Source organism: Hypanus sabinus, chromosome 3 (genome assembly GCF_030144855.1).
Source record: "Hypanus sabinus isolate sHypSab1 chromosome 3, sHypSab1.hap1, whole genome shotgun sequence".
NCBI lineage: Eukaryota > Metazoa > Chordata > Chondrichthyes > Myliobatiformes > Dasyatidae > Hypanus > Hypanus sabinus.
Window position 1 is genome coordinate 90100504 of NC_082708.1, and position 26228 is coordinate 90126731.

A 26228-nucleotide genomic window follows, 5' to 3' on the forward strand; every position below is an offset into this window, starting at 1 on the left:
TATCTAATCCTCTTAATATCTTGTATACCTCCATCATGTCTCATCTCATCCTACTTCTCTCCAGAGAGTAAAGCCCTAGCTCCCTGAATGAATACTTTACTTCAGTATTCACTATGGAAAAGGATTTAGTGATTGTAGTAATGACTTGCAGCAGACTGAAAAGCTTGAGCATGTAGATATTAAGAAATAGGATGTGCTGAAGCTTTTGGAAAGCATCAAGCTGGATAAGTCACCAGGACCGGATGAGATGTATCCCAGGCTACTGTGGGAGGTGAGGGAAGAGGTTGCTGAGCCTCTGGCGATGACCTCTGGTGATGACGGGAGAGGTTCCAGAGGATTGGAGGGTTGCGGATGTTGTACCTTTATTCAAGAAAGGGAGTGGAGATAACCCAGGAGATTATAGATCAGTGAGTCTTACCTCAGTTGTTGGTACGTTGATGGAGAAGATCCTGAGAGGCAGGATTTATGAACATCTGGAGAGGTATAGTATGATTAGGAATAGTCAGCATGGCTTTGTCCAGGGCAGGTTGTACCTTATGAGCCTGATTGAATTTTTTGAGGATGTGACTAAACATATTGATGAAGGAAGAGTAGCAGATGTAGTGTATATAGATTTCAGCAAGGCATTTGATAAGGTACACCACGCAAGGCTTATTGAGAAAGTAAGGAGGCATGGGATCCAAGGGGACATTACTTTGTGGATCCAGAAATGGCTTGCCTATAGAAGGTAAAGTGTTGTTGTAGATGGGTTATATTCTGCATGGAGATCTGTCACCAGTGGAGTGCCTTGGGGGTCTGTTCTGGGACCCTTACTCTTTGTGATTTTTATAAATGACCTGGAAGAGGAAGTGGAGGGATGGGTCAGTAAGTTCACCGATGACACGAAGGTTGGGGGTGTTGTGGACAGTGTGGAGGGCTGTCAGAGGTCACAGTGGGACATCGATAGGATGCAAAACTGGGCTGAGAAGTGGCAGATGGAGTTCAACCCAGATAAGTGTGAAGTGGTTCATTTTGGTAGGTCAAATATGATGGCAGAGTATAGTATTAATGGTAAGACTCTTGGCAGTGTGGAGGATCAGAGGGATCTTGGGCTCCGAGTCCATGGAACTCTCAAAACAGCTGCGCAGGTTAACTCTGTTGTTAAGAAGGAGTACGGTGTACGGCCTTCATCAATCATGGAATTGAATTTAGGAGTCGAGAGGTAATGTTGCAGCTATATAGGACCCTGGTCAGACCCCACTTGGAGTACTGTGCTCAGATCTGGTCACCTCACTACAGGAAGGATGTGGAAGCCATAGAAAGGGAGCAGAGGAGATTTACAAGGATGTTGCCTGGATTGGGAAGCATGCCTTATGAAAACAGGTTGAGTGAACTTGGCCTTTTCTCCTTAGAGTGACAGAGGATGAGAGGTGACCTGATAGAGGTGTGTAAGATGATGAGAGGCATTGATTGCGTGGATAGTCAGAGGCTTTTTCCCAGGGCTGAAATGGTTGCCACAAGAGGACAACCATTTAAGGTGTTGGGGAGTAGGTACAGAGGAGATGTCAGGGGTAAGTTTTTTACTCAGAGAGTGGTGAATGCATGGAATGGGCTGCTAGCAACGGTGGTGGAGGTGGATACGATAGGGTATTTTAAGAGATTTTTGAATAGGTACGTAGAACTTAGTAAATAGAGAGCTATGGGAAGCCTAGTAATTTCTAAGGTAGGGACATGTTCGGCACTACTCTGAACCAAAGGGCCTATATTGTGCTCTAGGTTTTTTATGTTTCTATGGCATTTTAGAGCAGCTCTTGGTTGAGCCCACCCAGGGTTCAGCTGTTCTGGATTGGGCATTGTACAATGAGCCGGAATCGATTAGCGAGCTGAATGTAAAAGAACCTTTAAGGGGAAAATAATTATAATATGATCAGGTTCACCCAGAAATTTGAGAAGGAGAAGCTAAAGTCTGATGTATCAGTATTACAGTGGAGTAAAGGGAATTACAGAGGCATGAGAGAGGAGCTGGCCAGAATTGACTGGAAAAGAAAACTGGCAGGGATGATGGCAGAACAGTAATGGCTGGAATTTCTGGAAACAATTTGGAAGACACAGGATATATACATCCCAAAGTGGAAGAAGTATTTTAAAGGCGAGGTGATACAACTGTCGTTAACAAGGGAAGTCAAAGCCAACATGAAAGCTGAAGAGAGGACATACAATAAAGCAAAAATTAGTGGCAAGTCAGAGGCTTGGAAAGCTTTTAAAAACCAACAGAAGGCAACAAAAAGGTCATTAAGAAAGGAAAAAAAGAAATACTAAGGTAAGCTAGCCAATAATACTAAAGAGGATACCGGAAGCTTCTTCAGACACATAAACACATATATGGGGTGGCACGGTATGTGTGGTTAACAGAACGCTTTGTGGTTCAATTCCCACCACTGCCTATGAGGGGTTTGTTCATTCTCCTCGCGATGCATGGATTTCCTCGTGGTGCCTGACAAATTTGTTAGAATTCTTTTAAGAAATAATAAGCAGGATAGACAAGGCAAAGTTTGTTGATGTTGTGTACTTGGATTTGCAGAAGGCCTTTGACAAGACACATGAGGCTGCTTAACAAGCTACAAGTCCATGGTATCACTGGGATGTTTGTAGCATGAATAGAGAAGGGACTGATTGGCAGGAGGCAGAGTGGGAATAAAAGGGTGCATTTCTGGTTGGCTACTGGTGATTCGCGGTGTACCACAAGAGGCTGTGTTGGGACCAATTCTTTTTCTGTTATATGTCAGTGATTTGGATAATGGAATTGATGGCTTTGTTGCAAAGTTTGCAGACAATATGAAGATGTAGGTAGAGATTCAGGTAGTTTTGAGGAAATAGAGAGGCTACAGAAGGACTTAGACAGATTAGGAGACCAGCAAAGAAATGGCAGATGGAATACAGTGTCAGGAAGTGTATGGTCATGCACCTTGGAAGAAGAAATGAAAGGGTCAACTCTTTTCTAAGTGGAGAGAAAAAACAAAAATCTGAGATGCAGATGGATTTGGGAGTCTTTGTGCAGGATTCCCTAAAGATTAATTTACAGGTTGACTCTGTGATAGGGAAGGCAAATGGGATGTTAGTATTCATTTCAAGAGGACTAGAATATAAAAGTAAGGATATAATGTTGAGACTTTATAAAGCACATGTGAGGCCTCACCTGGAGTATTGTGTGCAGTTTTAAGACCATAAGCCATAGGAGCAGAATCAGGCCATTTGGCCCATCAAGTCTGCCCCACCATTCAATCATGTCTGATCCTTTTTCTCCCCTCCGCAGTCCCACTCCCTGGCCTTCTCCCCATAACCTTTGATGCCATGTCCAATCAAGAACCTATCAAGCTCTGACTTAAAGACACCCACTGACCTGGCCTCCAGAGCTGCATGTGGTAACAAATTCCACAAATTCACCATCTTCTGACTAAAAAAGTTTCTCCTCATCTCTGTTTAAATGGACGCCCCTCTATCCTGAGGATGTGCCCTCTTGTTCTAGACTCCTTGGCCATGAGATTCTCCCCTACCTTTCCATATCTACCATGTCTATACCTTTCAGTATTAGAAAGGTTTTGCTGAGGTTCCCACCTCATCCTTCCAAACTCCAGCGAGTACAGGCCCAGAGCTATCAAATGCTCCTCATATGATAACCTTTCATTCCTGGAATCGTCCTTTGAACCTCCTCTAAACCCTCTCTAATACCAGCACAACATTTCTTAGATGGGGAAACCAAAACAGTTCACAATACTCAAGGTGAGGCCTCCCCAGTGCCTTATAAAGCCTCAGCATCACAACCCTGCTCTTATATTCTAAATCTCTTGAAATGAATGCTAACATTGCATTTGCACTGACTCTACCTACAAGTTAAACTTTAGGTTGTTCTGCATAAGGACTCCCAAGTCGCTTTGCATCTCAGGTTTTTAGATTTTCTCCCCATTTAGAAAATAGTCTGCACATTTATTTCTACTACCGAAGTGCACAACCATGTATCTTCCAATGCTGTATTTCATTTGCCACTTTATTGCCCATTCTTCTAATTTTTCTAATTCCCTCTGCTCTAGGCCTATATTCACTAGAATTTTGAAGAATGAGACATTTCATTGAGGTCATCCATTGAATGGAGGAAGGGCTTGATAGAGCGGATGTTTCTTCTGGTGGGAGTGTCTAAGACCAGAAGGCACAGCCTCGGTATAGAAAGGTGTCCTCTGGCTCTTCAGCCAGAGTGTGTTAAATCTATAGAGTGCTTTGCTATAGGCAGCCCTATATAATTTTTATGTATATTTAACGCAGAAGTTCATAGATTCTTGATTGGTCTGGGGGGAGAAGGCAGGAGATCGGGGCTGAGAGAGAAAATGGATCAACCATGATAAAATGGCAGAGCAGACTTAAACATATAACAATTACAGCACAGAAACAGGCCATCTCAGCCCTCCTAGTCTGTGCCAATCGCTTACTCGCACCTAGTCCCACCGACCTGTGCTCAGCCCATAACCCTCCATTCCTTTTCTGTCCATATAACTATCCAATTTTACTTTAAATGACAATATCGAACCTGCCTCTACCACTTCTACTGGAAGCTCATTCCACACAGCTACCACTCTCTGAGTAAAGAAATTCCTCCTTGTGTTACCCCTAAACTTTTGCCCCCTAACTCCCAACTCATGTCCTCTTGTTTGAATCTCCCCTACTCTCAATGGAAATAGCCTATCCACGTCAACTCTATCTTTCTCCTCATAATTTTAAATACCTCTATCAAGTCACCCCTCAACCTTCTATGCTCCAAAGAATAAAGACCTAATTTGTTCAACCTTTCCCTGTAACTTAGGTGCTGAAACCCAGGTAACATCCTAGTAAATCTTCTATGTACCCTCTCTATTTTGTTGACTAAATGGGACTAAATGGACTTGATGGGCCAAATGGCCTAATATCAAATTTTCCACTAATGCACAACAATGATGTTTGTAATGGGTCTTGTAAACTAGTTACTGATTATCATTGCTGTCTCCCTTTGCCTAAGGATTAGTAACCTTACATTTCAGTTACATAAAATTATATTCATCAGTTACATGATTTCTCAATATAAGAATATACACAGCGAGTGAAACATTTATAAAGCTAAACTGCCTCTAGATGTGCAGTCAGCTGAAAAGGTGCAGTTCTTCTAGGTGTCCGTAAAAAAATGTCAGAACATAGGGGCTGATTATATATCTCCCATAGAGCGAACACCCATTTGTGTGCTGTTGCTTGGCATTCCAATACCAACCATACCATCAGCATAAGTTCCTTCCTATATTTGTGATTCTTGTCTCCAGTTGTAATTGAAAGTTCAAAGTAAATTTTATCACCAAATTACATATATATTACCAGGTACAACTCTGAGATTCATTTTCTCATGGGCGTACTCAGCAAGTCTCTAGATTGGTAATTACAACAGGATCAATGAAAGATCAACCAGAGGGCAGAAGACAACAAATTGCGCAAATGCAATAAATACCAAGAACATGAGATAATGAGATAAAGAGTCCTTAAACTGCGATCATTTGTTGTGGGAACATCTCAATAGATGAGTATAAATATTCTCTTTTGTTCAAGGAGCTGAGGAGTAGTAACTGTTCTTGAATCTGGTGGCACCTGTACCTTCTACCTGATGGTAGCAGCAAAAAAAAATGGCTTGGGTGGTGGCAATCTCAGACGATGGATGCTGCTTTTCTACAACAGTGTTTCATGCAGATGTGCTTAGTGGTTGGGAGAGCTGTATCCTTAATATACTACTAATCTTTGGAGGCTATTTTGCTCAAAGCATTGGTGTTTCCATACCAGGCTGTGATGCAGCAAGTTACATCTATAGAACTTTGTCAAAGTTTTAGATGTCATGCTGAATCTCTGCAGGCTCCTAAAGAAGCAGAAGTAGAAGCACTGCTTCTTCACAATTGCATTTGTGTGCTGGGTCCAGGACAGGTCCTCTGAAATAGTAATACCCAGGGTGTTACCATCCCTCTCCACCTCTGATCCTCTGATGAGGACTGACTCATGGACATCTGGTTGCCTTGTCCTGAAGTCTCTAATCAGTCCCTTGGTCTTGCTGACATTGAGTGAGAGGTTGTCGTTGTGGCACCACTCAGCCAGATTTTCAGTCTCCCTCCCATATGCTGATTCATCACCACCTTTGGTTCAGCCTACAACAGTGGTGTCATCAGCAAACGTGAATATGGTGTTGGAGCAGTGCTTAGCCACACAGCCATAGGTGTAAAGCGAGTAGAGCAGGGGAGCAATCACACAGCCCTGTGGTGCACCTGTGCTGATGGAGATCATGGAGATGTTGTTGCCAACCTGCACTGACTGGAGTCTATATGTAAGGAAATCCAGGATCCAATTGCACAAGGGGGTATTAAGGCCAAGGTCCTGAAGCTTATTGATTAGTTTTGAGGGAATGATGGTATTGAATGCTGAGCTTTCCAGTTCTCCCCCCTTTACTTTGCTAAGGATCAGACTTGACTGAGAAAAATTGACACATTTTCCGAACTTTTGTGTTTTCCCAGAAAACTTTCACTGAGCAAGGGCTACCCAGTCTGTTCTGTTAGACAAAGGGATTTTGCAACTGAATATGCAAATAGTTCTTGTAACATCAAGTAAGACATAAATGACAGTATTGGTAGCCTCATGGTCCTCCCTGTAGCAATGTACGAGTACCACATACAGGATACTGTACCCAAAGAGTAAGTGAATAGCAAACACATTCAAACAGTTCTACCTCATAGAAACATGGAAAACCTACATCGCAATACAGGCCCTTTGGCCCACAAAGTTGTGCCGAACATGTCCCTACCTCAGAAATTACTAGGCTTACCTATAGCCCTCTATTTTACTAAGCTCCATGTACCTATCTAAAAGTCCCTTAAAAGACCCTATTGTATTCACCTCCACCACTGTTGCTGGCAGCCCATTCCACGCACATACAATGCTTTATCGGCCTCTTTTCTTCTTTTTTACCTTTGTTTCACATAACACATATATTATAGTAAGACAGATGGTTTGGATAGTAAAATCAAAGGTGTAAACCATGACAGTATAATGCTGTCATCAGCAATGAACAACATACAGCGGATTCTGGTAACTGGGCCATCTGTTAATCGGAGCAGTCACTTATTTGGAACAGCTCTTAAGGAATAAATATTAATTGAGAACCAGGGTTCTCTTTGTTTATTTCGGTCACTATGCCATTTATTTGGGGCAGGAGACTGTTACTGAACAGTTTTTAACTAGCGGCAGAGGCACGTACATATGTGTCAGTTGTGTGTGTTTGTGTTCGAAGGACAGTGATTTTTGTCACTGATGGTGAAAAACAAACAGTAAGACAATTCACAACTGGTTTGCTCACCACACTTAGGCTTGGAGCTGCAAAAAATGGGCAGGAGTGAAAATGAAATATTTCACTACTTCAGGAAGTTAGGAATATGAAGGATTCGAGCATCATCTTAAATTGTACAATAAAGATGAAGGCTCAGAGGATGTAGTTGTTGTGAGCATTGTATGAAGGCAGTCCATAATCTGCACTAATTCTGTTCATTTACATTCAAACAAAAGAATGCATACATTGGATAACTGACATTAACTATTAAGAAGTAACACAGTTTTACAGTACTGTGGTAGTATTGGTAGTGTTCATTTAAATACATAATTTATTACTCAGTTAAATGGTAGTTTGTCTTTTTATATCTTTTTAACTATTTCCATGAAACTTCAGCTAATTGAGGCAGCCATTTAATTGGGTCAGAATGTATAGGTCCTGATATTCATCTGATTGTGTCAGTTCAGTTACTCTAACAGTGCATCAAGGAATATTCTTTTAATTGGGTAGCATTTATTTTTAGCCATTGTTGACCAATATCAAGTCCTTCTAGAATATTTTTTGTTGCATCTATCATAAATCGTTCCTTAAAAGTGGACTTGTGTTTCTGATGCAATGTAGATTGACTAATCCGATTGTTCTTCATAAATCTTAACGAGTGGTTAAAATCTTAAATCTTAACCCACTAATAGTGGTACGGCTGAACTACTTCCCTCATCAGAAATGTATACTTTCTGAGTGAACTGAAGGATCACATCAGTGTTGTTATGAGAGGAACTCTGTGCAGGTGCTTTTACTCCATGTTTTTTTAAATATCATGAAAATTGTTATTTTTTTGCCTGTTGATGATAATACTATCTAAATAAATACATAGCAATAATTGAAGGCTTGCCTGTGTATGTAACATTGTCTATGCAGGAAGTAATATTTGAAGTTCAAAGTTCAAAGTACACTTATTATCCAAGTATGAAGAATTTGAAGGTATCGACAATCATCTTGAATGTTACAATGAAAATGAAGATTTGAAGGATGCAATCATTGAATCGTATGAAGGTAGTCCACTATCTGCACTAGAATTCTGCACTGATTTTGTTCTTTCATAGTTAATCAAAAGAACACAGCAGCATACACTGGATAAACTCCTCTGAAATTTTAACTATTTCCATAAAACTAACTCACTGGGGTAGCCTTTTACCAAATAATGCTGGTCCCGATGTTGCCAGTCAGCTAATCTTCTATCCATGCTAGAATCTTTCCTGTAATACCAAAGGCTCTTACCTTGTTAAGCAACCTCATGTGTAGCACCTTGACAAAGGACTTCTGAAAATCCAGCTAAACAACAGCCGCTGACTCTCTTTTGTCTATCCTGCTTGTTATTTCCTAAAAGAATATCAACGTATCTGTCTGGCAACATCTCCCCTTAAGGAAACCATGCTGACTTCGGCCTACATCATGTGCCTCCAAGTACGCCAAAAGCTCATCCTTGATAATGGATTCCAACACCTTCCCAATCACTGAGTTCAAGCTAACTGGTCTATAAGTTCCTTTCTTATGCCTCCCTACCTCTTAAAGAATGGAGTGAAATTTGCAACTCCCCAGTCCTTCAGAACTATTTCAGAATCTAGTCATTCCAGAAAGATCATAACTTTCCCTAAGCAGTAAGGCTGCTCAACACCTCCACCACTGAACTACACCTCCACAACCCCACCACCATTACTCTAACATTTCCTGTCACAATCACTTTGTGTCCAGATCCTCCTGTGCCTGGCATCACCCTTTGGACAATCAATCTCTGCATATAGACTATCTCATGTATTTATATTTATTGTGTGTGTTTATTTATTCTTTACCTTATTGTTTTTTTTGTGCAATGTCAGATCCAGAAGAGCAATTAGTTTATTCCTCTTTACACTTGTGTATTGGAAATTCACATGTGATGAAGAGGTCAGCAAATAAACCCTGACAAAGTACAGGGCCCAGATATGACCGTTCATATTCTTAGAATACAATGGACTTAGGGTAATAGGATAATTCCTATTATGTTAAAGATGATGTCTGGAACCTCTGGCAGAGGTATTGATGAAAAAATATGCCTCTGGGTATCTGCTCCCGAAACCTTCCTGATACAGCTTCTTACCTGCTACTGGGCTTTAGTAGAGACTGAAACACAGACAGAGGATTCTCTCTTCATCCTCTGGCCTGACCAGCCCATAATGGGATGTGTACTCTCTGACACACTCACCTACAAGGTAGGGTGTACACAACAGAGTTCAAATGTCAAGTGGAAATGTTACTTTCCTGAGCAAGCATCAAAGGGATAGGATGGAATTAGTGAAATAAATGAACTGGTTGCTGAATCCCCTCAGGCTATGTCACCCGCACCTGAAGCTACTCTGGTCAAAGTCTCGTCTATTGCGTGGGGCATTCCCTTTGATCTCCTGACCCTGTTCAACAGCAGAAGGCTTGGTTCACCATCGACTCTGTGATATTGAAGATTGGTCGCCGTCGTTGGAAACCTGCTGCCCCTAACCTTCTCAACCCAACAAGTTGTGAAGAAGGAAGGCTTGATGGGTCCAGTCAATATGCAGAGCTTGTAGCAATACAAACTGTCATTATGCATGAATATTTACCCTGATTCTTGGGCTGTTGCCAATGGACGTTCTCTCGTTGCCCTGATGGAACCAGCAGTCTTATACTGTTGTGAGGCTTCCCTTATGGGGAGCAGAGTTATGGAATGACATTTGGAGCCAATCATTCCACGTTACCATTACAGTTCACCGTTTGAAAGATCATTTGCCAATGAATCAGAATCAAGTTATTATCATTGGCATATGTCGCAAAATTTATTGTTATGCAGCAGTACATTACAATACATAATAAAAACTGTGAATTATGGTATGAAGACTATATGTATACCCACACACATGTACTTGTGTAGAAAGTTAGATTAGATAAGTGGTGCAAAAAGAGAAAACAGTAGTGAAGTAGTGTTCATGGGTTCAATGTCCATTCAGAAATTTGACAGGATTCGACATCATTGCTGACAAACTCACTCGTGTTGACATGGTAACATCTTGTCCCCAGCCTCAGGTACCATTATTGCCACTTGCTCACTCGGCTCATGAGTCTTATGGTGATCTGCGGGTATATTGTACCATGGATGGTCAAGGCAGAGGGGATTATTCCTTCCCACTAATATAGATCATATAGCGGTACGAAATTCCAATTCTGATGTGAGAAATCAAGGACTGGCACCTCTTAAAATGACCCTTGGCTGCTATTTGCCATGAGCGTGGCCTGGTCAGATTTGGAAAACTGATTATGTTGGTCCCCTTCCTTCACAGAGTGATTCCAGTAACTCTTCACTATGGTCAACAATTATTCTGCCCCTTGGTTGGCCGTCCTACTGATAAAGATAATCAGGATGTTACCCTTTGGGGATTAGAACATCTTGTTTCTGCATACCGTGATCCCTTTGAAATTCAATCTGATCATGGTTTCCACTTTTTGGGTTCTAGGGTACAATAGTGGACTGTCTCTAATGGTTTACATCTTCCACATCCACTACTAACCTCAGGCCAGTGGCCTGACTGAAAGAATGAATGGCCTATTAAAACAACAAATTTGTTTATTTGCTCCTGCCTATGCCTTGTCTGGATGGTTACCTGTCCTTCCCCATGGTCCACAAGATCCATAATCCATAATTTGAACAACTGTCCCTTTTTATTCATCTATTCCTTTTGTCTTTATGGCAGAACTGAACGTTGATAAAAAGCTGTTTCAGTTCTGCAAGGGGGTAAGCATTTGTGGCATACTGATCTTCCCCTCCACTACAGGGTGAGATTATTGCTGATAGACAAGGAAATACACACTGGCTGATGCTATGAGGACAAACCCATCCTGTGTGTGTGGATAAACATACAGTAAATTGACTGAGAAAGAAATAAAGCATTTCTGACTATCTCTCGGCTTTTTTAGGAAGGTTCCTGCCAGAATGTTGCTTTGTTCTGCTTTAATGCTTGTCTTGTGTTTTGTTGGATGTCGGATTTCTTTTGAGATCAAACAGGCCACCAATAACCTTGTGATTTCTGAAAATAATATTGTTGTTTTGGGAAAAGTGTACACTATGAGATATGTCTAATTAAGGACCTATAGCTGTAAGGTAATGTTCTAAACCTGGAGTGACTGGTCTCATACAACATTTTCTTATGAAACAGAGAAGTGCAGAAATGATTGTAATCTGACTCTTGCATCCCTGACCACAATGTAGTGATTGTCTTACTCACCTTGTCCAAATTGATGGCAAGACGTTGTTCCCACCCCCTTAGAATGAGGATTATATTTTAATGTGAATGTTGAGGTTAATCATATTTTAATAATTGTGATAATATTAATTTTAATCTTGCAAAGGATATTAATATCCATTTGTTGTTTTAACCGGAAAGAAAAGTTCCATGGGCCTTTAGCTTGACCAGACATTCAAAGGGTGGAATGTGTTATTTTAAATTTTGTAGAACATTGGATGAATGTCTGAACAGTTCAAAAAGACAATTTAGCTCTTTCTATATTTCAAGAGTGCATACAAGATGGCTTTTTGGAGCAGCTCATGGTTGGGTCCACTAGGGGATCAGCTATTCTGGATTGGGTGTTGTGCAATGAACCAGAATTGATCAGAGAGCTGAAGGTAAAAGAACCCTTGGAGAAAGTGATCATAATGTAACGGAATTCACCTGAAATTTGAGAAGGAGAAGCTAAAGTTCAGATGTATCAGTATTACAGTGGCGTAAACGGAATTACAGAGGCCTGAGAGAGGAGTTGGCCAGTATCGATTGGAAAAGAATACTAGTAGTAATGACGGCAGAGCAGCAATGGCTGGAATTTCTGGAAACAATTCAGAAGGCACAGGATATTTACATCCCAAAGAAGAGTATTCTTAAGGAAAGATGACACAACTGTGGCTAACGAGAAGCCTACATAAAAGCCAAAAAGAGCGCATACAATAGAGAAAAAAATTATTGGGAATTTAGAGGATGGGGAAGCTTTTAAAAACCAACAGAAGGCAACTAAAGTCATTAAGAAAGTAAAGATGGAATAGCCAATAATATTAAAGAGGATACCAAAAGTTTCTTCAGATACATAAAGTGGAAAAGAGAGGAGAGAGTGGATATTGGACTGCTGGAAAACGATGCTGGAGAGGTTGTAATGGGGGACAACAAAATGGTGGTAGAACTGAATAAGTATTTTGCATCAGTGTTCACTGTGGAAGACACGAGAAATACAGTAGAATTGCCAGATGTTGCGATTATGAAATGTGTGATGTTACCATAACTAGAAAGAAGAATCTTGGGAAACTGAAAGGTCTGAAGGAAGATAAGTAACATGGACCTGATGGTGTACAATACAGGATTCTGAAATAAGTGGCTGAAGAGACTGTAGAGGCATTAGTAGTGATCTTTCAAGAATCACTAGTCTGGTTGTGGAAGATTGGAAAATTGCAAGTGCCACTTCACTCTTCAAGAAGGGAGAGAAGGCAGAAAGGAGAAAGGCCAGTCAGTCTGACCTCAGTGGTTACGAAGACGTTGGAGTTGATTATTGAGGACGAGGTCTCAGGTACTTGGAGGCACCGGATAAAATAGCCCTTAGTCAGCATAGTTTCCTCAAGGGAAAATCTTGCCTGACAAACCCGTTGGAATTCCTTGAAGGAATATCAAACAGAATAGACACTGGAGAATCAGTTGATTTGGTTTGAGTTGGATTTTCAGAAGGCCTTTGACAAGGTGCCGTACGTGAGGCCGCTTAACAAGCTAAGAGCCCGTGGTATTACAGGGAAGATTCTAGCATGGATGAAACAGTGGCTGATCGGCAGGAGGCAAAGAGTAGGAATGAATGGAGCCTTTACCTGTTGGCTTTCGGAGACTAGTGGGGTTCTACAAGGGTCTGTGTTGGGAACAATTCTTATAACATAGAAACTTAGAAAAACTACAGCACAATACGAGCCCTTCATTCCACAATGCTGTGGCAAACATGTACTTACCTTAGAAATTACCTGGGGTTACCCATAGCCCTCTATTTTTCTAAGCTCCATGTGCCTACCCAGGAGTCTCTTAAAAGACCCTGTCATAAGTGCCTCCACCACCATCACAAACTGCCCATTCCATGCACTCACCACTCTCTGTGTAAAAAAAAGTACCCCTGACATCTCCTTTGTACCTTACAGTATATGTCAATGATTTGAATGATGGAATCAATGGCTTTGGTGCCAAGTTTGCAGATGATATGAAGGTAGGTAGAGGGGCAGGTAGTTTTGAGGGTGTAGAGAGGCTGCAGAAGGACCTGGATTAGGAGGATGGGCAAAGAATGGCAGATGGACTTTTACCACTGTACCATTGACAGCATACTCACCAACTGCATCTCAATGTGGTATGGCAATTGTCCTGTATCGGACTGCAAAGCATGCGGTGAAAACTGCCCAGCGCATTACCGGCACCCAATTGCCCACCATTGAGAACATCTACCATAAACTCTGCCTGGGCAGGGTGAAAAGCATTGTCAAGGATGTATCTCACCCTAACCATGGACTTTTTACTCTCCTCTCATCCGGTAGGTGCTACAGGAGCCTCTGCTCCCGTACCAGCAGGGACAGGAAGAGCTTCTTCCCTGGGGCTGTGAACCCGCTGAACCTCACACCACAGCACTAAGCAGCATTGCACCCATATTGTACTGTCTCAGTACTTTTATATTTGTGTGCTGTTGCACTTACTTTTTATTTGCAGTTATTTTGTAAATAACATTATTCTTTGCATTTCTGGTTAGATGTTAATTGCATTTCATTGGCTTTGTATCTGTACTCGGCACAATGACAATAAAATTGAATCTAATCTAATCTAATGGAAGATAGTGTTGGAAAGTGATTGGTCATGCACTTTGGTAGAAAAAGAGAAAGGGTAGACTATTCTCTAAATGGAGATAAAATACAAAAAAAACCTGAGGCACAAAGGGACTTGTAAACCCTTAGTCAGGGTTCCCAAGGTTAGTTTACAGGTGGAATCTGTGTTGAGGAAGGCAAATGCAATATCAGCATTCATTTAGGTAAGACAAGAATATAAAAGCAAGGATGTAACGTTGAGACTTTATAAAGAATTAATGAGCCCTCACTTGGAGAACATCCTTTCCACATCTACTCTGTCTAGGTCTTTCAACATTTGAAAGGTTTCAATGAGATCCTCCATCATCCTTCTGAATTCCAGCAAATACAGACCCAGAGCCATCAAATGTTCCTCATATAATAACCCTTTCAGTCCTGGAATCATCCTTGTGAACCTCCTCTGGACCCTCTCCAATGCCAGCACATCTTTTCAAAGATGAGGGGCCCAAAACTGTTCACAATACTCAAGATGAGGCCTCACCAGTGCTTTATGAAGTCTCAGCATCTCATCTCTGCTCTTGTAGTCTAGACGTCATGAAATGAATGCTAACATGGCATTTGCCTTCCTCACCACTGACTCAACCTACAAGTTAACCTATAGGGTGTTCTGAACAAGGACTCCCAAGTCCCTTTGCATCTCAGGTTTTTGGATATTCTCCCCATTTAGAAAATAGTCCGTGCATTTATTTCTACTACCAAAGTGTATGATCATGCATTTTTCAACATTGTATTTCATTTGCCATCTTCTTGCCCATTCTCTTAATCTAAGTCCTTCTGCAGCCAGTTTCCTCAACACTACCGGTCCCTCCACCAATCTTTGTATCATCTGCAAATTTGACAACAAAGCCATCTATTCGATCAACTAAATAATTTATATACAGCATAAAAAAAGTCCCAACACCGACCCCCTGCGAAACACCACTAGTCCCTGGAAGTCAACCAGAAAAGGATCCTTTTATTCCCACTCACTGCCTCCTACCAATCAGCCAATCTTCTAACCACTTTAGAAGCTATCCTGTAATACCATGAGCTCGTAACTTGGTTAGCAGCCTCATGTGTGGCACCTTGTCAAAGGCCTTCTGAAAGACCAAATATATAATATCTACTGCATCCCCTTTTTCTATCCTACTTGTAATTGCCTGAAAGAATTCAAACAAGTTCATCAGGCAGGATTTTCCCTTAAGGAATTGGTGTTGATTTTGTACTATCTTGCCCTGTGTCACCAAGTACTCCATCACCTCATCCTTAACAATTGACTCCAACATCACTGAGTTCAGGCTATCTGGTCTATAATTTCCTTTCTGCTGCTTTCCTCCTTTCTTAAAGTGTGGAGTGACATTTGCAATTTTCCAGTCCCCTGGCACCATGCCAGAGTCCAGTGATTTTTGAAAGCTCAGTTCTAATGCCACCACGATCTCTATCACTACCTGTTTCAAAACCCTAGGGTGCAGTTCATCTGGACCAGGTGACTTATGTACCCTTAGGTCTTTCAGTTTTTTGAGCACCTTCTCCTTTGTAGTAGGAACTGCACTCACTTCTCTCACACACTACAGCATCTGGCGCATGGCTAGTGTCTTCCACAGTGAAGAGTGGTGTAAGATACTCATTTAGCTCATCTGCCAACTCCTTGTCCCTCTGTTATTATTTCTCCGGCCTCATTTTCTAGCAGTCCTATATCCACTTGCATCTCTCTTTTATTTTTAACATACTTGAAAAAGCTTTTACTAACCACTTTGATACTGATTTCTAGCTTGCTTTCATATTATTATATCAATAGTTTTAGATGGCTCTGGGCCTGTATTCACCAGAATTCAGAAGAATGAGGGGTGACCTCATTGAAGCCTATTGAATAGTGAAAGGCTTTGAAAGAGTGGATGTAGAGAGGACGTTTCTTATGTTGGGAGAGTCTAAGACCAGATAACGCAGCCTCAGAATAGAGAGGTGGCTTTATAGAATGGAGATGAGGAATTTCTTTAGCTAGAAAGTGCTGAATCTGTGGAATTCATTGCCATAAGCCGTTGTGCAGGTGAAGTCTTCATGTATATTTAAGGCAGAGTTTGATCGAGTCTTGATTGGTGAGGGCATAAAGGGAGAAGGCAGGAGACTAAGGCTGTGAAAAATTACATCGTCCATGATTGAATGGTGGAGCAGACTTGATGGGCTGAACAGCCTAATTCTGCTCCTATGTCTTATGGTCTTATGAACCCTTAGCATTTGGGGCATGTATGACTGTTAGTGAGTAATGTTTGTGAAGTGTCTGTACAGATTAAACTCTGTTAATATCTTTAGAATGTTTGCTGATAGCAGGTGGATTTTATCTTAGTCTCAGGCTCAATTAAAATGCGAATGTCTATCAAGTTGGCTTGATAGATTCCTTTTTGAATTCCGGCTTATTACATATCTATATATATAACATTAATGTTCTTTTGTAAGTCAACAGAATGTTGTGTCCAAAACATCGGTGGACTGATGGATGAGGAGTGAGCATTACTTTGTTAGGGTACTGCTGAACACTGTGTTGTGGAATGAAGGAACCCAGGCTGTTCATCACGAGAACAAAAGATCAGAGAGCTTGTCTCTCTGTGTCTCTCTATGCTTGTTTATTGGGATTCCTTTCCTGGTTTGATGGACTTCACCCATGATCGAAGCCTGGTGGTTTCACGAGTGAGTCAGAATTCGGAGTTCCCCTAACAGAAACAATCAAGTTGTGGCTGAGAATCATGAACCCTGTAATCCTTGGGGAAATCTACTTCACTTCCAGTGTAGTATTTGTATTGTTTATTTGTGTTCCTGTTTTATAGTAATAAGTTAGGCTGAAGTTACTTTGTTGTGATTGTATGAACCTCCTATTACATTTCCTGATCAGCCCAGCCTAATTAATCTTGAAGCAACATGACTTTCTAACTTGGCGTATTGAATTCCTTAACTGATGATCCTTCTTCACCACTCTGTCTACCTGTGATGACATTCACAGGGACCATGTCCTTATGCTCCCAGTTCTCTCTGTTTTACCTTTGCCTTCCCAACCAACAGATTGCTATCAGTAAGAAACCACAGCAACACTTCTGCCATTATTACTCTGGACACTGGTGCCTCACGTGACTGCATCCTCCCTCCCTTACTCTGATCTCTCCACACTCATGACTGCATGCCCCAAACTCCATCTGAAAGTTTTCAGATGATGCCATTGTAGCGAGACGGATCTTAAATAAAGTTGAATAGGAGTACAGGAAGGAGATAGAGCCTGGTGGTATGGGATCATGACAGCAATAGATTGTCTCCCTGCACTCTTTGTAGCTGTGCCACTTTACTCTGCATTCTGGTTTTTTTGGTACTACTTTGATGTACAGTTTTAATGAAATGGTTTGTATAGAAGTCATGCTTTTTTCACTCTCACTCAGTGAAAATGACAATAAACTTCCAATTTACCAATTTGTGTGTGTTAAACTGCCAGATGGGGTTCATGGATTCACCGTTCATGTAATTTAGCAGAACAAATCCATTTGACTGCTGGGTCACCTACAGCTCCACAGTATCATACACACGCAATATCATCTACAAATATCAATTCCACTCTGTGTTCTGCTTCTATAGGTTTGATGGATGTTCTGATATGTTATAATCACCAAAAATACATGATGGAACACAATTGCTGGCAAATGCTTTAGCCTAAAATAATAATCAAATATTGTTTAATGAATCACAATTTCAATCAATTTTTACAATGTGTTTATTGTCAGATCATTGTATTGATAACTGACAATGCATATTTAACAAATGCATGGATTAGTTTTTGCCACTTTTACAGCACAGGAAGCAACCCCTCAGCCCCTGGTGTCAGTGCCAACCTTAAAGCCAATCTAACTGCTCTGTATCCCTTCATCCCCTGTCTCTTCATGCACCTGGCTAAATGCTGTTATTATATTTACTTTCTACCACCTCCTCTGGAGGTAGAAACAGTGTGTTCCAGGTAACTATCACTCCCTGAGTGAAAAATGCCCAACAAATCTCCTTTAAACTTTCCACTTTTAAACTTAAAACTATGATCTCTAATATTTGACATTTCCAACATGGAAAAACAATTCTGACAATTCCCCCTATCCATGCCCCTAATCATTTTATATATTCCAGTCAGACTTCCCTCTCAGCTTCCAATATTCCAGAGAAAATGATCCTAGTTAGTCCAACCTCTCCTTATAGTTAATACTCTCCAAATTAGACAACATAGTGGTGGACTTCTTTTGCAGGACCTCTATATCTTTCCTGTAACGCAATGGCCAGAGCTGCGTACATTATTCCAAATGTGGTCTCACAATGTTTTATACAGCTGCAACAAGATTTGCCAACTTTTACTTAATGGTAAATCAAAGCATTGAGTACAGAAGTTGTGATGTAGTGTTAAAATTGTACAAGGCATTGGTAAGGCCAAATTTGGAATATTGTGTACAGTTCTGGTCACTGAATTTTAGGAAAGATATCAATAAATTAGAGAGAGTGCAGAGACGATTTACTAGGATGTTACCTGGGTTTCAGCACTTAAGTTACAGAGAAAGGTTGAACAAGTTAGGTCTCTATTCATTGGAGCATAGAAGGTTGAGGGGGGATTTGATTGAGGTATTTAAAATTTTGAGAGGGATAGATAGAGTTGACGTGAATAGGCTGTTTCCATTGAGAGTAGGGGAGTTTCAAACAAGAGGACATGATTTGAGAGTTAGGGGGCAGAAGTTTAAGGGAAACACGAGGGGGTATTTCTTTACTCAAAGAGTGATAGCTGTGTGGAATGAGCTTCCTGTAGAAGTAGTAGAGGCCAGTTCTGTTGTGTCATTTAAGGTAAAATTGGATAGGTATATGGACAGGAAAGGAGTGGAGGGTTATGGGCTGAGTGCAGGTAGGTGGGACTAGGTGAGATTAAGAGTTCGGCACGGACTAGGAGGGCCAAGATGGCCTGTTTCCGTGCTGTGATTGTTATATGGTTACTGTTATATGGTTCATCCGCTGAGGCAAGTGTATCCATTCTCTACCATTCTACTAACTTGTATGAGCGCCCATTAGATTTCTCTGTACACCATGCTCCCGAGTGTCCTGCTCTTTACCGTATACTTTCCTCTTACACTGGACCGCCTACTCAGGTCACACTTGTCCTATCTGCCATTTCTCTTCACATTTTTCCAATCTATATCTTTTGACAAGTTCCCTCACAATCCACAACTCCACTAATACTTGTGACATCTGCAAATTCACTAATACTTATACTTCTGTCCAAATCTTTTATGTGTATTGTAAATAACGTAAGTTCCACTGCAGATTCTTGTAGAACACCACTGGTGACAGGCAGAATAAACCTGTCTGCCACACTACCCTGTTTTCTAAGGATAAGCCAATGTTGAATGTAATCGATACGGATTTTTGCATCTTGATTTTCTGAGTCAGCCTAACATGAGAAACCTTGCTTTATCCACAGTCCTACCTATATCAGTCATTTTCATCACCTTCTCAAAAACTCACTGAACTATGTAGGAAATCACTTACCCCACACAAAACCATGCTGACAATTCCTGATAAGTATATGCATTGAAAATGCAACTCAATTCTGTCTCTAAGAATTATTTCTGGTAATTTCCCTACCACAAATTGAAAACTCACTGGCCTATAATTTTCTTGTTTGACTTTGTTGTGCTTTTGAACAAAGAAAAGGTTTATGAGTATTCACTGCTATGAACTTCATCTACACTGACATATTGAACTGTGTATATGCATAGGTCAATTAAAACTTGCTCAAAAAATTATGTTGCCCTACCAGCTGAATGTTAAAATGATGAGATCAAGACAGGGACTAAGGTTTGGAGAGAGTCAAAGAGATTACTCATAAATAATGCCGGATTTGAGCAGGGTGGGGTAGGAGGGATGTCTGAATTACTGATGAACAGTTACTCAGAATGCTGAGTTTTGGGGAAAGTTCTGTTGATTGAATGGTGTTTTGACCAATTGGCTGATCAGGATATCATGTTAGTCCAGACGAAGCAGTGACATGCTGAAGTCACATGGCCTGATAGGTTGGGAGACCCTGGAGAGGTGAGGCCATAGGCAGTTCATCTCTTCAGAGAAAGGCAGTATGTAGCTGAAGGCAAAGACTTTAAAGACAAGTTATTCTCATTTCTGCAAAGTGAAGGAAAAGAGTTGACTGGTGTAAAAGGTCTAATGGATTCCTTCAGTGGTTGATTTAAATTCTGAGCTGGTTTTGACTATTACAGCACTACTTGGTAAGTGCCAAAGAGTACCTGTAGAGATGCAAAGTTATCATAGGCTAGGAGTGTTCTCTGGAGTGAAGCCCACACTGTCACAACCACAGATTCAGCGGCGTAGCAGATATGGCAATTCTGCTCGTGAATATGCACATGTCAGCTAATTATTATTTCATTGTGATGGTATTTAACTCCATTCTTTACGTCATAGTGTTTGTTGAGACTTGAGCAAAGCAGAGCAATGTTTCGCTGCCTCCTTACATTCGGCCTTGCCTGAGAAGTTGGACTGTCGAATCAACTGACTCTGAAGACTAGTGGTATTCATTTCATATTTAATTATTCCTTTCAGCCACAGTGTAGGCTTCATTTTCCATTTGAGAGTTTTATTTAACAGCTCTGTTCGCAATGAAGTCTGTGAACTATCAACCTGCTCCAGCATCTCTCTTGTGCCATATCCGAACGCAGTGACACACCCGATGGGAAGAAGAGGTTGAGCAGACATCTCAGTTACTGGATGAATGGCAGAGCTCAGATGATATGAAAAACAGAGACTGGTAGAGAGTTTAAAGTGTCCCGCAGCTGATATAGTGAGGTTCCTAAAGGCAGAAAGTACATTAGCCACACCAAGCCAAACTGATGAAGTCTGGGCACACAATCCGAAAGGAAGGACAGAAGCTGTCCTGTTTGTGCCACAATGTCTAAGAGAAACTCTTGAGGGTGGAGCATGTGAAAGGTGAGCTGTCACATGACATGAATGTTCTAGGTATTTCAATGACCTACAAGATGTGTCCTCCTCCATCTTCTACAGAGTTAGTCAGAAGTTAGTGAGACGAAAACATGATTGAGAAGTGGGACATTTCCAAAAGCCGAGTTGTGCTTCAGTGATGGCCTCTGTTGCTAAAGTGGCCTCTGATGGAATGAGGAATGAGGTGGAAAACCTTTGATCTGAACGCATTCAATGGATGTCTGCTAATGGTTCAGCTAAACGTCATATATCCATTGGGAAATCCAAGAGTACTTGCCACATTGTTACAGTAACCAAGGACACCCCTTTCCGAGAGAAGTCTCGCCAGTTAGCACCGGTGGAGGTTGAAGATGTTCAGCAGCACCTGCTTAAACTGAGATTAGTCATGGGGCAGGGATATTGTGGGTCCAGCATGTGAGTAAAAGATGACTCCAGTAGGAGTTCCTGCACAGTGTGCACTTTGGACTGGTTTAACAGTAATCAGATCTTTTATTTTTCCTTTCTTTTTCCTATTAACAGTTCAATCTGAAATTTGTAAATATACATCCTTTATCATTTTATGCAGTGTACAATCTGTTATTTATTGCTGACTGTTAATTGTGCACAGGCAGTATTTACGCAGCTCTTGCTCCAGTCGAGCTTTTTTATTGAGAACATCCCGACGTTCCTGTTTGGTTAAATCCCAAATCATACAGACCCCAGAGGTATATTGTTGATGAAAGGTGCACGCTGACTCATGTAGCTGGGATATTGTTGATGAAAGGTGCACGCTGACTCACGTGGCTGGGATATTGCTGATGAAAGGTGCACGCTGACTCACGTGGCTGGGATATTGTTGATGAAAGGTGCACGCTGACTCATGCACCTGGGAATTGTTGATGAAAGGTGCACGCTGTCTAACGTGGCTGGGAATTGTTGATGAAAGGTGCAAAATGAGTCACGTGGCTGGGAATTGTTGATGAAAGGTGCACAATGACTCACGTGCCTGGGATATTGTTGATGAAAGGTACACAATGAGTCACGTGGCTGGAAATTGTTGATGAAAGGTGCACGCTGACTCACGTGGCTGGGATATTGTTGATGAAAGGTGCACGCTGACTCATGCACCTGGGAATTGTTGATGAAAGGTGCACGCTGTCTAACGTGGCTGGGAATTGTTGATGAAAGGTGCAAAATGAGTCACGTGGCTGGGAATTGTTGATGAAAGGTGCACAATGACTCTCGTGCCTGGGATATTGTTGATGAAAGGTACACAATGAGTCACGTGGCTGGAAATTGTTGATGAAAGGTGCACACTGACTTACGTGGCGGGGATATTGTTGATGAAAGATGCACGCTGACTCACGTGGCTGGGAGATTGTTGATGAAAGGTGCACGCTGACTCATGTGGCTGGGAATTGTTGATGAAAGGTGCAAAATGAGTCACGTGGCTGGGAATTGTTGATGAAAGGTGCACAATGACTCACATGCCTGGGATATTGTTGATGAAAGGTACACAATGAGTCACGTGGCTGGAAATTGTTGATGAAAGGTGCATGCTGACTCGTGGCTGGGAATTGTTGATGAAAGGTGTACGCTGTGTCATGTGGCTGGGATATTGTTGATGAAAGGTGCAGAATGAGTCACGTGGCTGAAAATTGTTGATGAAAGGTGCACACTGACTCACGTGGCTGGAAATTGTTGATGAAAGGTGCACACTGACTCACGTGGCTGGGAGATTGTTGATGAAAGGTGCACGCTGACTCATGTGGCTGGGAATTGTTGATGAAAGGTGCAAAATGAGTCACGTGGCTGGGAATTGTTGATGAAAGGTGCACAATGACTCACATGCCTGGGATATTGTTGATGAAAGGTACACAATGAGTCACGTGGCTGGAAATTGTTGATGAAAGGTGCATGCTGACTCACGTGGCTGGGAATTGTTGATGAAAGGTGTACGCTGTGTCATGTGGCTGGGATATTGTTGATGAAAGGTGCAGAATGAGTCACGTGGCTGAAAATTGTTGATGAAAGGTGCACACTGACTCACGTGGCTGGAAATTGTTGATGAAAGGTGCACACTGACTCACGGGGCTGGGAGATTGTTGATGAAAGGTGCACGTTGACTCGCATGGCTGGAAATTTTTGATGAAAAGTGCACGGACTCACGTGGCTGGGATATTGTTGATGAAAGGTGCACGCCGACTGACGTGGCTGGGAATTGTTGATGAAAGGTGCACGCTGTCTCATGTGGCTGGGATATTGTTGATGAAAGGTGCAGAATGAGACACGTGGCTAAAAATTGTTGATGAAAGGTGCACGCTGACTCACATGGCTGGAAATTGTTGATGAAAGGTGCAAGCTGTCTCATGTGGCAGGGATACTGTTGATGAAAGGTGCACACTGACTCACGTGGCTGGAAATTGTTCATGAAAGCTGCAAGCTGACTCACATGGCTGAGATATTGTTGATGAAAGGTGCACGCTGACTCATGTGGCTGGGAATTGTTGACGAAAGCTGCACAATGAGTCACGTGGCTGGGAATTGTTGATGAAAGGTGCACACTGACTCACCTGGCTGGGATATTGTTGAAGAAATTTGCACGCTGACTCACGTGGCTTGGATATTGTTGATGAAAGGTGCACGCTGACACATGTGGCTGCTAATTGTTGATGAAATGTGCACAATGAGTCACGTGGCTGGAACTTGTTGATGAAAGGTGCACAATGATTCATGTGGCTGGAAACTTTTGATGAAAGCGGCACAATGAGTCACGTGGCTGGGATATTGTTGATGAAAGATGTACACTGAATCACATGGTTGGGAATTGTTGATGACAGATGCACAACGAGTAATGTGGCTGGGAATTGTTGATTCCTCATGACGAAATGGCGGAACAGACTCCATGGGCCGAATGGCCGACTTCTGCTCCTTTGTCTTATGGACTTATGGTCTTTTAGGTGACATCAGCATCCGCCCTCTGAGTTGCATTGCAACTTTGACTTAGTCTATCCTGTAAATCTGAAGAATACGCCTGGATACAACTACAATTCTCATACTGTTTTCTCACTCATTCAGTTAACAAGGGAATTAATTCATTAATCATTTTACTCTCTACCATACTGTTCCTTCAGCAGGCTACACATTCCTTCCTTTTTGCCAGTTATTTACTTGCACAGTCAATTCACCATGTGCTCACTTTACTTTACATACTTGATTTTTGAACTCATGTTTAAATTCATTTATTTGACTTTCAAGCTCAGCACACTCACATTTTTTCAGCCCAGCCAGTTTTTGTATTCCTCAGCCATATTTTCTGAATCTTATTCCATATCTTTTCAACATCACTCATTAGCCAATTTTCACTAGACTCGGCATCAATAGCACATCTCTTCTGGATTTTTTCATTAATCGCATCAAATTCATATACTTTATTCAAGTAAGTGAAAATCCCTCATTTAGCTGTTCTGTCACAGCTGGAGATTCTGCAGTTTGTTTCTCAACTTTGGCCATTATTTCAGTTCGATCTCAATGAGTACTCTTCACTTAAACGTCAATTAGTTATTAGAATCTCAACCCAAAATGTATCACTACAGTTAGGACCAAAACTATAACACTAGAGTTATAACTCAAAACATCAATAGCATCACAGCCCGAAATTTTACCAGTGCTGTGCCTGAAATATCAATAGAGTTGACCCACAGTGTCAACAGAGTCAAAACCCATGGATCCACTACAAATACCAAAGTAAACTAGAATTTTCATCTCACTCTCAAACTTCCTTCAGATGGTGTACTGAAGCAGAATCAGACAATTTTTCTGACATTTTAGGAATGAAGGATGTTCTTACTTCCTGTTAGGTGTGCACCAGCAATTTCATTTGTCCAAGGAATGTTCAAATTTTGTTTGTCTTAATCATCCTAGTTTGTGAAACCAGAAATGTTGGATCTGGTGATTTCTGATCCGTGGGTTCTTTTAGTAGTCCAAGAATGCGTTGAAAAGTTGTTGCTTCATGATTGTTTATTGAAAGTTTAAAACAAAGAAACAGACACGAAGCACATGAAACTAAAGAACGAAGAATAAAGAGAAAATGGCAATTTTTGCATAAACAGACGCTTTTATACCATGTTAAGACAAATTCCTGTGATAATCTAGGGCCTATTGGAAGGCTCACAAGGGCCTGTTGATATTTAGCCAATGAAAAAGGAAAGATGATAAACTGTTTTGTAATTGTTATACAGTTTTAGCACCAGTAGGTGGAGTCTAACACCACATATTGTGAAAAGTGTAAGTTATATTTAATACCTATTTTAAAGAAGTAAAGAGCAACTGATTCTAACAGAAGGTATTCTGTAGCAGAAATATAAGTACTTGGATAGACGGGGACTGATTAGGGATAGAGAACATGGCTTTGAGCATGGTAGGTCATCTCTAACCACTCTTATAGAGGAAGTTTCCAGAAAAGTTGATGAAAGCAAGGCAGTGGATGTTGTCTACAAGGATTTAGCAAGGCCTTTGACAATGCCACACATGGAGGTTGGTCAAGAAGGTTTAGTCACTCAGCATTCAAGATGAGGTAATAAACTGGATTTGACATTGGCTTCAGGGGAGAAGCCAGAGACGATTGCCTCTCTGAATGGATACTTGTGACTGCAGGGAATGGTACTGGGTCTATTGTTTGTCATCTAAATCAACTATTTGGATGATAACATTGTAAACAGCAAATCTGTGAATAACACCAAGGTTAGAGGTATAGTGGACGGTGAAGAAGGTAGTCAAACTTGCAGCGGAATCTGGACCAGCTGGAAAATGGGCTGAACAATGGCAGATGGAATTTAATGCAGACAAGTGTGAGGTGTTGCACTTTGGGAGGACAAACCAGGGTAGGACTTACACAGTGAGCAGTAGGGCAGAGGGATCTGGGAATTTTTGGCACATTGGCCTTCATGAATCAAAGAATTAACTGCAGGAGTTAGGATGTTA